The following is a 12022-nucleotide window of genomic DNA, read 5'->3' as shown; positions in this document are numbered from 1 at the left end:
CCAACCACGGAGAAACCTTGATAACTCAACGAATAGAAGAGAATGTCATATAAATTCTAACTAGCTTCCTCAGACATTGCAGAAGATATTGAAACCATAAAAAAGAACAAACTGATATTGAAAAAATTGAGTATTTAGGAGAAGTGTAGTGATGTCCACAATTACAAATGCATTTTTTTAAATGAGATGAATTAATGGCCAGACACCCAGTTGAATGGACATGTGATAAAGCAAGTGTAGTAGCATGTTAATGGTGGAATCCGTGGTAAGTATTCACGTGGTTGCCGTCCAATTCTTGCAACTTTTCTCTTTGGAAGTTTTTGCGTGAAAATGTTGGGGGAAGAAATGAGCAATCAGGGGAATGGGAGAAGAGATGACAGTAGTTGAAAGATGTCATTATGACATCTTTCTAAGTTAATATCACTCATCTATTATGAGTTCTTCTATTGGTTTCCTGTAGATTGTCAAACACTGAGCTTGAGTGTTCATTTCTCCCACTCATTTCAAGCAGTTTCATTTGATGAGAAACAAATGCCCTTGGACATCCTGCCCTTTGCTCCCACTATTCCACCTTCTCTTTTTCCCCTTCCAGTTTTCACAGGGTTATTTTCCATATTGAATTTTCTGTATTGTAATCCTATAGGTTCACTTGAAAAACAGAATAGCCGGAATACACAAGTATATGATCATAAGTCCATAGCCATCATTCCTCTCAGAATGAGTGACAGCTGGAACCCTTCCTGGAAAGGAAATGTCGTTCTGGGCCACTCATTCAGGGCCTCAGAGGAGCACGTCCTTGTCCTTCACTCATTCCTCCAAGTCTCACCATCGCTGTTTGCTTCGTGGTTGCACCGCAGCTTAGCTGTTTTTCACTTTTGTTTTCCTGGAATTTCTAATGCCTTTTCCCTCTGAGCACATAGTACCAGAGATTTTCTGTCCCATTAATTTGGTGCTGCTCCTTATTCATGACCCGTTTCTTCCTGCTTCCCAGAGCTGTTGCCTCTACCCTGCTCCTGGCGTAGGGCAAGCCTGGCCTTTTGTCCCCCTGTCCCAGCCCAGACTGACTCTTTCTTCCAGGTTGAATCCCCTTTTCTCAACCAGTTCTCAAGCATAACTTACATCCTTTATTTACTTGATTGAGAGCTTTCTTATGGTACACATAACATTTTACATAGTTGGTCTCAACTTTGTTCACACTGACTTCAGTTACTTCAGGGGGTTGTATTGGGGTTTTCTATACGCAGGACTCTGTGCTCAGTTGCTGCCGTTGCTGCTGGTTTGTTTTCTTTCAGAATCAAGGTGGGTACTTTCATATAAAACCTTATTTTTAATTCCTTCTCTGGCAATTCTTTTCCTGTATTTTGCATAATTATACCTACAATAGAATGAGCATCCGAAGTCACCAAGATGAATCCGACTACTCCAACATCACATGATCTTCTAGTTCTACCGTCTGCTTCCCCAGCTCACAGGGCTCTGTCCTGCGTGTCGGCCATGGGGACGTGTCGGCCATGGGAACCAGTCGGCATCTCCAGCCCCAGCTCCTTCGTTTTGGTGGAGCATCCCCACTCCAACCCCTCTAATGGGCCCCGAGGAGAGGCGTGGTCAGAGCAGAAGTCTAGGCTGGATATTTGGAAGGCCTCGCTTCCTTCTCCAGCAGCTCCAATGATGGACCTCTGGTTCTACGAACTTTGCCCATTGGCCCTTTCTCTCTGGAACTAGTTGGAATCTTCCCTTAGTCCTTGGTTCTCTGATCTGCTTAAGCGTAGGGGTTTTTTTATTGTTTTTTCACTCTAGGAAAACTTCATAGATTACCTCTTCACCAATTTCCTTTCTTCTGATTTTTCTTCTGTAATTCCTGTGGTTCCAATGTTGGTCTTCATGGACCGATTCTCTAATTTTCTTATGTTTTAAATTTAGGGAGAACAAGACATGTGGAGGCAGGTGGGTGCTGAGTCATCTCTCATCCTAAGAAGCCATTAGCTGCCTAGTCTAATGCTGATAGACCAGGAAACAGAGACATAGTAGCTTCTTTCTGTTAGAATTACAAAGGTAAATACCAGAATCTAAAAATGGTTTTTCTGAGACTTGGGATAAGAGGCAGGACAAGAATTTTTTTTTTAAAACATACTTCTGTATTGTTGGATTACGTTGTTGTTGTTGTTGTTTTACCTTGTGTACATGTTACTTTCAATAGGGGTTTAGAATGATTTTTGAAAGAATGAAGTAAGTCAGTATGTATGCACACTGAAGGGTGTCTCTGAGTATGGGAATTGTTCAGTCCTACTTTAAAATACAAAAAGAGAGAGAGATTAATACCAGACCTTTTAAAAGAAAAGGTGCATACCTTACATGTTTGAGGGAAAATAAGCCCTGGGGAAAAACACTTTGATTGTTCAGGAAAGTGGGGGAAGAAAGAGGGTGGTCAACTTCTTATTTTGTTTACCTCTGTTTATTTTGACTACTTTTGATATTCTCACATAATAATTTTAAAGCATAGATTCATTATCAAGCACTTTCTGCTGGAACCAAGGTTTCCACTTGTATCTCCTTTACTCTTGTATTTTGCCTCAGTAATAGAAAATGCCACCTTAATTTTGATTAAAACTCAGCATTTGTAAACATACTTAGTTTTAAAATGATTTTGGTTCTATTGAATAAAATACCAGTCAAGTACTTTGCAAGGAAACATGAAGTGTTAGCACTGGGAGGGTTCCCCTGTTTTCTGAGGGGAGCACCATAGCTCGCTGGTGGGGTCCGAAGCAGGCAGGTCTGATGGTTTTCATAATCCTTAGACAATGATCTGATTTAAAAAATACTTTTTATTTCTGATAGCAATTACAGAGTTCTTAGGGAAGAATCTTTCAGTTAGGCTTTTTCATAACAGGTAGGTTATGAAACTGGACCATAACAGGTAGGTTATAGTCATTTATGGGCATGCGAGTCTTTCATTCAAAGCTGATTATTTCCTCTAACCTGCGCACAGTGTACTCAGCAATGGTTAGTGCCTATATCAATATGACAAGGGGTGCTGAATGAAGGGAAGGGCAAGTGCAGAGACTCACTCCAACAAACAATAAGCGAAGCTCGGCAATGCTGCGAGAGGACGGCTATCACGTGGCCAGAAGGCCTGAGTGAATAAAGTCGTGGATAAAGAGAAAACCAGGGATAATAATAAGGGCGATGAGATCTCCAACTTTTCTCTTTGATTTATCCAATTCTAGGTACTCTACAAATCCCTGATTAATCAGAAGGGAGTCTAGATCACTGAGTTCCCTGTCCCAGGCCCAGCCAATAGGTAAACTGACAGCTGAGGTGGGTGGTTCCCGGGGAAGGTGGCTTGCCCACCTCATGGTCCATTCATTGCCTGTGTTTGCACAAAAACTACTGACATGTCTGTGTGTAGAGGGTATCACCAGAAATCCCTACACCAGGGTCCAAATCCTGTCTCATAAGGGCACAAACAGTGAAGAATAAACATAACTCACCTTACCCCATTTCCTGTCTGGAAAATAAGGCCAACACTCCCTGCCTGCATGTTGGTACTGGGAAACTCAAGCCCTATGGTGTCAGGGACCCAACTCTGCCTGCTGGCAGCCTCTGTGTAGCGGGGGTCCTCCCAACCCTGGGCAGGGCCTCTAGGGAGTTGAGTACACCACTGGCTTTAATAATGTAACACTTTTCCTTTCTGCATATTTTTGTTTTTTGATTGAACTAAAACACACATATATGAAAGTACAGAAATCCTCAGTGCTAGAGCTCAGTGAATTTTGGCATATGTATCCACTTGGCTAACCACCACATAGAGCCAGATAGTGAGTGTCTTCACACTCACATTGTCTTCTCTTATCAGAATCTGCCCAAGTGATAGAGATCTGATGTCGATCACTACTGATTACATTTGCCCGCTCTAGAACTTCTTATAGACAGAACATGTCATATGATCATATGAGCTCTTTATGTCTGATGTCCTTCATTCAGACCAATGTCTAAAAGACTCATCCATTTTGTTGCTTGGAGCACTTTCTTTTTCATTGCTGAGTAGTATTCCACTGTGTGAATATACCATTAGTCTTTGCCTCTCTACTGTTGATGTCCACTTGGATCGTTTTGATTTGGGGTTATAACAATAAAGCTTCTGTGACCATTCTTGTACGTGTCTTTTTGGTGAAAAAATGTATTTAATTTTTTGGGGTATATACCTAGAAGAGGAATTACTAGGTCATAGGGTGTATGTATTTTAGCTTTTGTGGTGCTGCTAAGTATTTTTCCAAAGCAGCTGCACCATTTTACACTCCCACCAGCATGTATGAGAGTTCTGGTTGCTCCACATCATCACACAGACATGATGTTTTTAATTTTAGATATTCTAGTGGGTGAGTAGTATTCTACTTACATTCGTTATTTACACTAATTACACTAGAGTGTGTATGGCAGTCCCTAATTGTCCAGCCATATCTATTCGCCCCTTCCTTAATGTAGTAGACTTTTTAGCTGAGCATGCAGGTGCTCAGCGAACAACTATATGATCAAGCCTCACTTGAAACTACATGCAGCCATGACTAAGTCTTGGTCAGGGGGATGTGACAGGGTGATGTGTGTCACTTCCTGGTCTTGCCTTTGAATCTGTGAGCCCTTCCCTTTCTCCCTCCAGTTGGGCGGTAACATCTATATGGAGGATGGCGCAGCTGCCTCCAGTCCTGGTCTGCCTATCTCTGCCAATATGTATGTATAAGACATAAACAAAGTTGTATCTTGGTTAAACCACTGTATTTTAGGTCTCTTTATTATAACAGGAAACCCTGCCCTCAGAAGAATCCACCGTGATTACTCACTCACCCTCTGGCTCTAACACAGCTGAACGGAGTTGTTTTTGTCTGCTCAGCACCATCTGCCCACTAGGGAAATGCTCTCATCCGGCCCCGAGGTGCTTCAAGGTGATCGACCACACCCTACCGCAGGGATAGGCATATGGCTCAGGTCTGACCAGTTGTGTGGCTCCCTTTCCCTGTCCAGGGTTATAAGTTCATGGGATGGCAGGAGACCAAACTGAGTCAACCAAAGTCCTTCCATGGGACCCGTATTATGATGAAGAAGAGTCTTTGTTATCATTTTCGATTAAGATTGCCAGTGGTCTTGTGACAGGAGAGAATGAAAGCAACCATCAAGCAGAACCAGAGCCAATCAGAGAGGAAGGAGCAGAGTCAGCAAAAGAAAGATCTAACAATGGCAGTTCAGCTCCCGGATCCAACTATACCTGCAGCACCTTAAGATGGGAGCAAGCCGAGAGTTTGAGCTGAACTTCTGTCACCTGCAACTAAGTGTTCTATCTCCTTCATTAATACAATAAACATGTTGGAGGGCATTTTATACAAGCATTGTGCTAGGTACTGGCGAGCCAAAGTCTCTTTCCTTAAAATACTAATTCTTAATCAGTATAGACTTTGGAGGGTCCATCCAAGTGAAATGGATGGGGAAGAAAATAATTACATCCCCTCCTCTGCCCCCACCAATAATTGCTAACTGAAATTAATCATTCCTTCAAGTATGAATGCAGACAACAGAACACAGTCACGTAAACCGAATGTGCCACCTGCCCCAGTAGAAAACACAAATGTTTTCACATCACATCTCAAAATACCAGGCAGCTTCTCAAGACTTTAAAATTACTAGTTATCAGACTTGCTGTTAGAGTGTGTTACTCAGTGTATAAATAAAGAAAATGGATCACAGTTTAAACTATTTTGATAATGGGATTTCAGTATAATAGGTTTCCTTTCTAATCTTGTATTTTATATTATGAATTTAAAAAGCATTATTCTGAAAAGAGGTCAATGGACTTCATCAAGCTTTAGAATGAATGCCAGAATGAATACCTCCAAAATGAAGGCCAGACTAAAAGGAAAGATATGAGGAAACAGCTATAGTGGCCCCTGGTGGGAGGTGACATCACAGTGGGAGGGGACACTCTGCTCAGCGGGGAAGTGTGCGTGGGGTGGAATAAATGTACCGCCAGAAGAGCATTTGTAGAGGCCGGGAGCACAGGGGAGTGCGGTGGCTCTGTAGCTGGTAGCATAGGTGGCCTATGGGGTCAAGAAGGCATTACTGGTGGAGGTCAGTGAAGACACCATCTCTGATTAAGCTAATGGTCAGCCCGGGCAGCATGCCAGTGTCCTATTCTGCCATCCCAATTTCCACTTTCTGCCGGTTCCAGCTGGGGTGGTGCCCCGCTGCTTTCTCCAGCCCTGCTGTCTGGAATCTTACTCCTATGACAAAGGATGGGTTGATAAGCCATGCTGCGTGCTCAGCGACATGGGAAGTGCTGGGAGAATGTACGAGAGACTCGATTACACTCCTTGGCCACAGGGAGTTAGCGCTTAGTGGTCTGACAGCTAGACTACTTCAAGGGGTGCACAGAACAATGACTGCTTTTAAGAAAAAACTCTCATATCCAGTCGGGGTCCCAGGAGGGCAATGGCACAGAAGGGCACTGGGGGTACCCAGATACTTCCTTCTTTAGTTGAAGAAACTGCTCTGACAATAAGGTGACCGATGGAGACCTTGAGGACCCGTTATCTTAGAGAGGTGGCAGGAAGTGGGCCTTTTCTGGGGTGTGAGGGGACAGTGAGGGGTGGGGCGGCAGTCATGCCATCAGCAGCCACAGCAGCACTCACAGCAGAGGTCTGTTCTCATGCATCAGAAGAGCACTTTATGGTCATCGCAGAAAGACATTTCCCCAGATCTGGAAGTGGCACGGGCTACTCGACATTACTTCGGCCCCCAGGGCCCATTTCTTCAGGGGCCACCATTCCCCTCACCTTGCAGCCCATGTACTATGCCCTGGTCACAGGCTGGGGCTAGGGCTACACATCCAATTGCAGGTGAACAGCAACATGTCAGCCCTTCTCAAAAACATTTTCTCCCTTGCTCAAATACTCCCATGTGAACAATCTGAAAACTGCTCCCAGCCCACCACACCCATGTTCCACTGCACACACGTGATCAGAAGCCGAGAAGTGGTATCTCTCCTCAAGTCCATTTGGGTGATGGCAGAAGCCAGCCAAGTGTAGCCACACTGAGTTTCTTTCATATGGAGTTTAAACATCACCTAGGCAGTCACCGTGATCATCTGCTCGTAGATGGTGTCCACATGCCAGTGAGAAATGTAGAGATACTTCACGAACATGACCTAAGTGTCCAAACACTCGGCATTTCTGGGGAAGCTCAAAGACAAATTGGTCCACATTGGTCTTTGATATGTTTCAAATCAGTATTGGGGGAATGGAGAGTAGGTCCGAGATCACCACCTCATGAACAGGGGTTCATTTGTCTATTCCTAAGTATGTATTTAAAATGCCTCATTGTAGAATGCAGAACAGTGACAAAAAAAAGAAAAGACCGATTGGATCCCTTTCTGTGACCTGGGTAAGGCCACAGGAAAGAAGGACCTCCAAGGTGCTGGGGTGGTGGGAACAACCATCATCTCAGAATTCTCTCCTGTCTCCCTTACACAAATGAGGAAAGAGGCCAGGAGAGGTTTAGGATTGAAAGTCTTGAAGCTGGAAGAGTTGGCTTCAGGCCAGGTGTGCTAACTAAGCCTCTTCCTTGCCAGGGCCATTCCACTCTGCAGAGAGAGTGGGAAGGGGTGCAGGACCTGCCATACGTATGGTTTTACGAGAGTGTGGCGGGGTCTAACATCTGGGAGAGGTCTCAGCAATCATCCCCCAGCTGCAGGCCCCTCCAGCTGGCTCCTGCGGTGGCCCCAGAACCTGTCTAGACACTAACCCTGAAGGACACGCTTCTCCAGGGGTGGCCGGCTCCTCTGGCAGGCAGTTCTGCCAGAAAGCATTCATAGTGGGTGGAAACCTACTCTCTAATCTAATTTCTACCCATCTGTCCTCCTTCTGCCCTTCCTAACCCCACAGGGTAATCTTTCTTCCAGAATAGTTTTGCAAATATTTGGATTCCGCCATCCTGTGCTCCACACATCCATTTTCCAAGCCGAAGGCTCCAGGGATGTCGACGACCCACCCACAGCTCACTGGTGGCTGTCCTTAGATACCAAGCAAGGGCACCGTGTTCTAGACATGTTCGACTTGTGAAGAATATAGGAGAGCCCCCCTCCCTCATCTCTGCAATGCTTGCATTTATTGATCCTGAGAGTGGGTCCCTATTTGGGGCATGGAATGCTGTTGAAACAGCCCAACCTTAATCCCTTCCCATCAAGCTTTAATCCAAATGGAACAGGGGCATAGATTCAGACTCCTCCAACCGGAAGGGAGCTTAGGAAGGGCATCAGCCCCACTTCTTATACAGCTGCCATCAACGAGTGCAGAACACACGGTGCTGTGGACTCTCTGCTGATTCCTTCCTGATGTGCAGCTGACTCTGAAGATGACTGCCCTGAGGGAAGGGCAAGATGGGACTCTCAGGTCACCTAGAAGGCATGGGAGCCAAGACAATCTGGAGTCTATCAGATTCCAGGGTGTGACCCCCACCCAGAGGAAGGAGTGTGAGCTCCCACCCAACCCTGCCTGCACTCTGGGCACTTGCTTCACCTTCTCCGTCTTTGCTGGTCCTTTATTGGTTCACTGGTCCTAAGGCCTAAGGCCAGGCTTAGAATGTCAGGAGGCCCTTGCAGGAAACAGGCTCTGGGGCTGTTGCTGATTCGGGGGGATCAAAGGGTTGGCTTCTTTTAAAACTCTTCTCTGGCTCTCAGCAGCCATAGTCATTAGGAAAGTAGCTGAGGGCTCCCAGGAGGGCACTGCAGCCCAGGTAGCACTGGCCAGGCCTGGGTGAGGGTGAACCTCTGACTCCAGACTAGGAAACTGTGTCCCTTTCTGAGGACAGTGTCCTTTGGCAGTTCTGATCACCAGGCCAGTCATGGTCCCAGGTCTGTCACTTCTCCCTCCAAAGTGGAAGTGAGCAGTGTTCTGAAGGTCCCCAGGGCCCCACACCCATGGGTTAGTCTAAACATCTGTCATCAGAAGCCACACTGGGGAACCCTTTGCTATCAGGTGTGGAAGACGGTGAACACTTATCAAATAATTGGCATGGGGGCACAGAAGGGCTGCAGAAAAACCTAGATTGGAAGAGGCGCCTGCCCACCTCACCTGAGAAACTGGCAGGGGTCGTGGTTTGCGATGTTCTTGCCCAAAGTCAGATTTGCTTAGAAGCAATGGGGCAAGAGTCCTGGATGCCCACGTGCTTTGTCCATACACTGTACAGATCTGGTCCCCAGCAGAGCTGCACCAGGGCCTGGGGGTGCAGGACCCTTGACGATTTGGAGAGTGGGGTCCTGGGAAGGGTGGGGTCCAGCCAGGCTCCCAGAAGGGGCATTACCAGGTGGTAACTGGGAACTTCATCAGAACCCATGCTGGACCTAGCAGAGGGTCAGAGCAGGGGGCCAGCCTCTGGGGACCTGGGTGGAAAGTGGAGGAGGATGAAGAAAGGAGAGAGAAAGAGGGTTGGGGAGAGAGGCGGAGGGAGGTGAGCCAGGCAGACGGCGAGGAGGCGGGAGGAAGAGGGGGAGGGGAAGGGGGAGGCGGGCAGGGAAGGCGGCGAGCGGAGGAGGGGCCTGCGCGCCGCCCCGCGCCCTCTCTCCCGCGTCCGCCCCGCGCCCTCGCGCGCCGCAGCATCCCCGCGCCGCCCCTCCACACCGCCCCTCTGCGCCGGCCTCAGCGGCTGCCACTGGGGCCGCCGCCGCCGCCGCCGCCGCCGCCGCTGCCGCTGCCGCCATTCCTGCGCCCGCGCTCGCCGGCCAGGCACCGCCAGGACGCGCCGTGCCAGGTAAGGGTGGGCGGGCGGAGGGAGTTCTCCGAGCAGGCAGGTGCGCGGGGCGGCGGGACCCTCCTGGAACCCCAAGACCCCTCCTCTCCCTGGCTTTCTCCTGCGCAGGTGGCTCCGCGCGGCGCGGGGGCGCGAGGCGCGCAGTAGACCCAGGCCGGGAGCGGGGTGGCGCGCTCGGCCGGGTCCCGCAGCGCTCCTGACCGCCCGGCCCCGCCCGGCCTCCGCCAGTCCGGCCACGCTCCGGCCACTCGGGCCTGGCGGGGCCCAGCGGCTTCTATTTCTGTCGCGGAGGCCGCTGTCCCCGTGCTCTGGATCCGGAGCGGCGCACTCAGACAGGTGGGGCAGGTCGGCCCTGGCCGTGAGTGCTGCAGGCCTCTGCTCCCTTTAGGGTTTTGGCTGCGTGATACTAGAACAGCCAAGGAGAATCACCAGCCTTAGCTTGGCTGCACCTGTTGCAGCCGCCTGGTGAGCTGCAGGGGGGCTGAGTCTGTTGGGGGTTTGCCAGTGCAAACATGGAAAGGAGAGTTGCGTCGTGGTCTCCCTTTTCGTTTATTTGATTTAGCGTTGGGTGGTGGGGGTGCATGGGAGTGTGTAGGTGGGTAGTGCACTGAAAATGAGGCCTGTAATTGAGGGCTGGGCCCTGTTTTCTGGAGCGTGTACCACACGAAGTGGCTGTGCTTTTGTTTTGAAAACCTCCCTTTACATGGAGCATATCCTAGGCTCTGGGTGGTCAGGCTGAACCTGGGGCCTGTGGCCAAGCAGCCTGCCCTCCTGTTCTGAGCCTCTTCAAATTCACTAGGTGCCACTGAGTGGAAGTTTCCAGGGGGGGAAGTGACATCCGCGGCTTGTCACCTCGTATCTGCCCCAGGCCTTGGAGCCTGCCTGCTGGCTGTCTGGGTGCCGTTATTTGGGAATGTTTACTGTGTCCCAGAAATAGGCCAACTCAGGCAGCAGCGGGGCCAGGATTCTGGTAGAGATAATGCCCCAATTGTCACTTGAACGGTTGGTGCTTGTGCACATCGTCTGCAAGAGTGAAGAAGAATAAAGCAGGCCTCCTCTGGGTACCCCAGGCACCATGTGCTACGAGGGAGAAAAACTTCAGGAATGAGGGGACACACCAGGCGTTTCTGCAGGCAAGGACTGTCTTCCTGGGAGGCCAAACCCTCAGACTGATAAAAGTTGTCTCTAGTATACCTGGCAGGTAAGTCAAGTCAAGAAATAAAAACTAATGGCCGACATTAAGAGGCAGCTCTGCTGGGTCACTCCTTTCCAGGGTTCCTCCATTGCAGGGTGTCATAGGACCTTGAGCTGGCATGGGAGGGAGACTGGCTTCTGTGATGGCCTTTACCATCTATATGCCCTCTGAAAGGGCGCCTTGAGTTCCCTTCCCACCCTCCTGACCAGCACACATGCCTCTTGGAAAATAGAACCTTACAGAATCCTCTTCCCTGGTGATTGGGGTGCTCTGGTAGGCTTGCTTGGAGTCTTGGAAGATGGTTCACCCTCCCGGGCTGAGGTGTGGGGTTGAAGGCCATGCCATAGTTGCCCAGTGTGTCTGGGGGAGGAGAGGTGACCTTAGTGACCTCATCCACATGTGACCCTCACCGTGTGGGTAATATGAGGCTGATTTGATCTCAAGTGCCTTCTCCACAGCAGGCAGGGAAGTCTAGGCCAATGCTTGAAGTGCACAGTAATGGCCGGCTCTGAGCGAGGGGGAGCGTCATCCATCAGTGCCAGCACACAGCAAAATCAATAATGCGATTCAAAGATCAGTGGTTGTCTCTGTGTTTCCGGAAGAAGTCCGCCTCATACACCCAGCGTGGACAGGCCCAGGCTTCCCACTCCTCCCTATGTGTCCCGTTTTTGGTGGTGGGGAAGAGATGGGTGGGGCTGGGAGGGTGGCCAAAGAGCCTCTTCCTGATCTGGTGTCATGTGTGGTGAACCTGAGGCCAGAGCTCGTGGGTTAGCAGCTAGGACCCATATCTCTTGGGTGTCTCCAGTGTCCCTGGGTTAGGTCCCTGCAGATACACAAGTGAATTAGCTTCCTGGTTACTCCCTTATTTATAGCTACTTTTCGCTTTATGCTGAGAATTTGCTTGGTTAAAAGACTCCTGGGAAGGTGAGGTGGTGAGCAGTGCCTCTCCCATCCCCAGATTCTTCCAGGACAACTGTGACCTGTGAACCGTCCAGGTATGCAGGGTGTCAGTGGGGTGAGGCTGGCTGTGTAAAAATG

General features: G+C 49.1%; 1 protein-coding gene across 3 annotated transcripts in view; it reads left to right on the top strand.

Moving 5' to 3' along the window:
- The first annotated feature begins 9721 nt into the window (after window positions 1–9721).
- Window positions 9722–12022, top strand: part of SEMA4D (semaphorin 4D) — a 104965-nt gene continuing 102664 nt past the window's right edge. For 2 of the 3 annotated variants that reach the window (XM_039852178.1, XM_039852175.1), the window contains exon 1: window positions 9722–9789. The gene's annotated coding sequence lies outside the window, so the exon portion shown is untranslated. Of the gene's footprint in view, window positions 9790–10380; window positions 10991–12022 lie in introns of those variants that run through there. The other variant, XM_039852176.1, reaches the window with a different exon arrangement.

The sequence above is a fragment of the Pteropus medius genome, unplaced genomic scaffold, assembly GCF_902729225.1.
Source record: "Pteropus medius unplaced genomic scaffold, Ma_sr-lr_union100, whole genome shotgun sequence".
Taxonomy (NCBI): domain Eukaryota; kingdom Metazoa; phylum Chordata; class Mammalia; order Chiroptera; family Pteropodidae; genus Pteropus; species Pteropus medius.
This window is presented reverse-complemented; position numbering and strand designations above follow the sequence as displayed.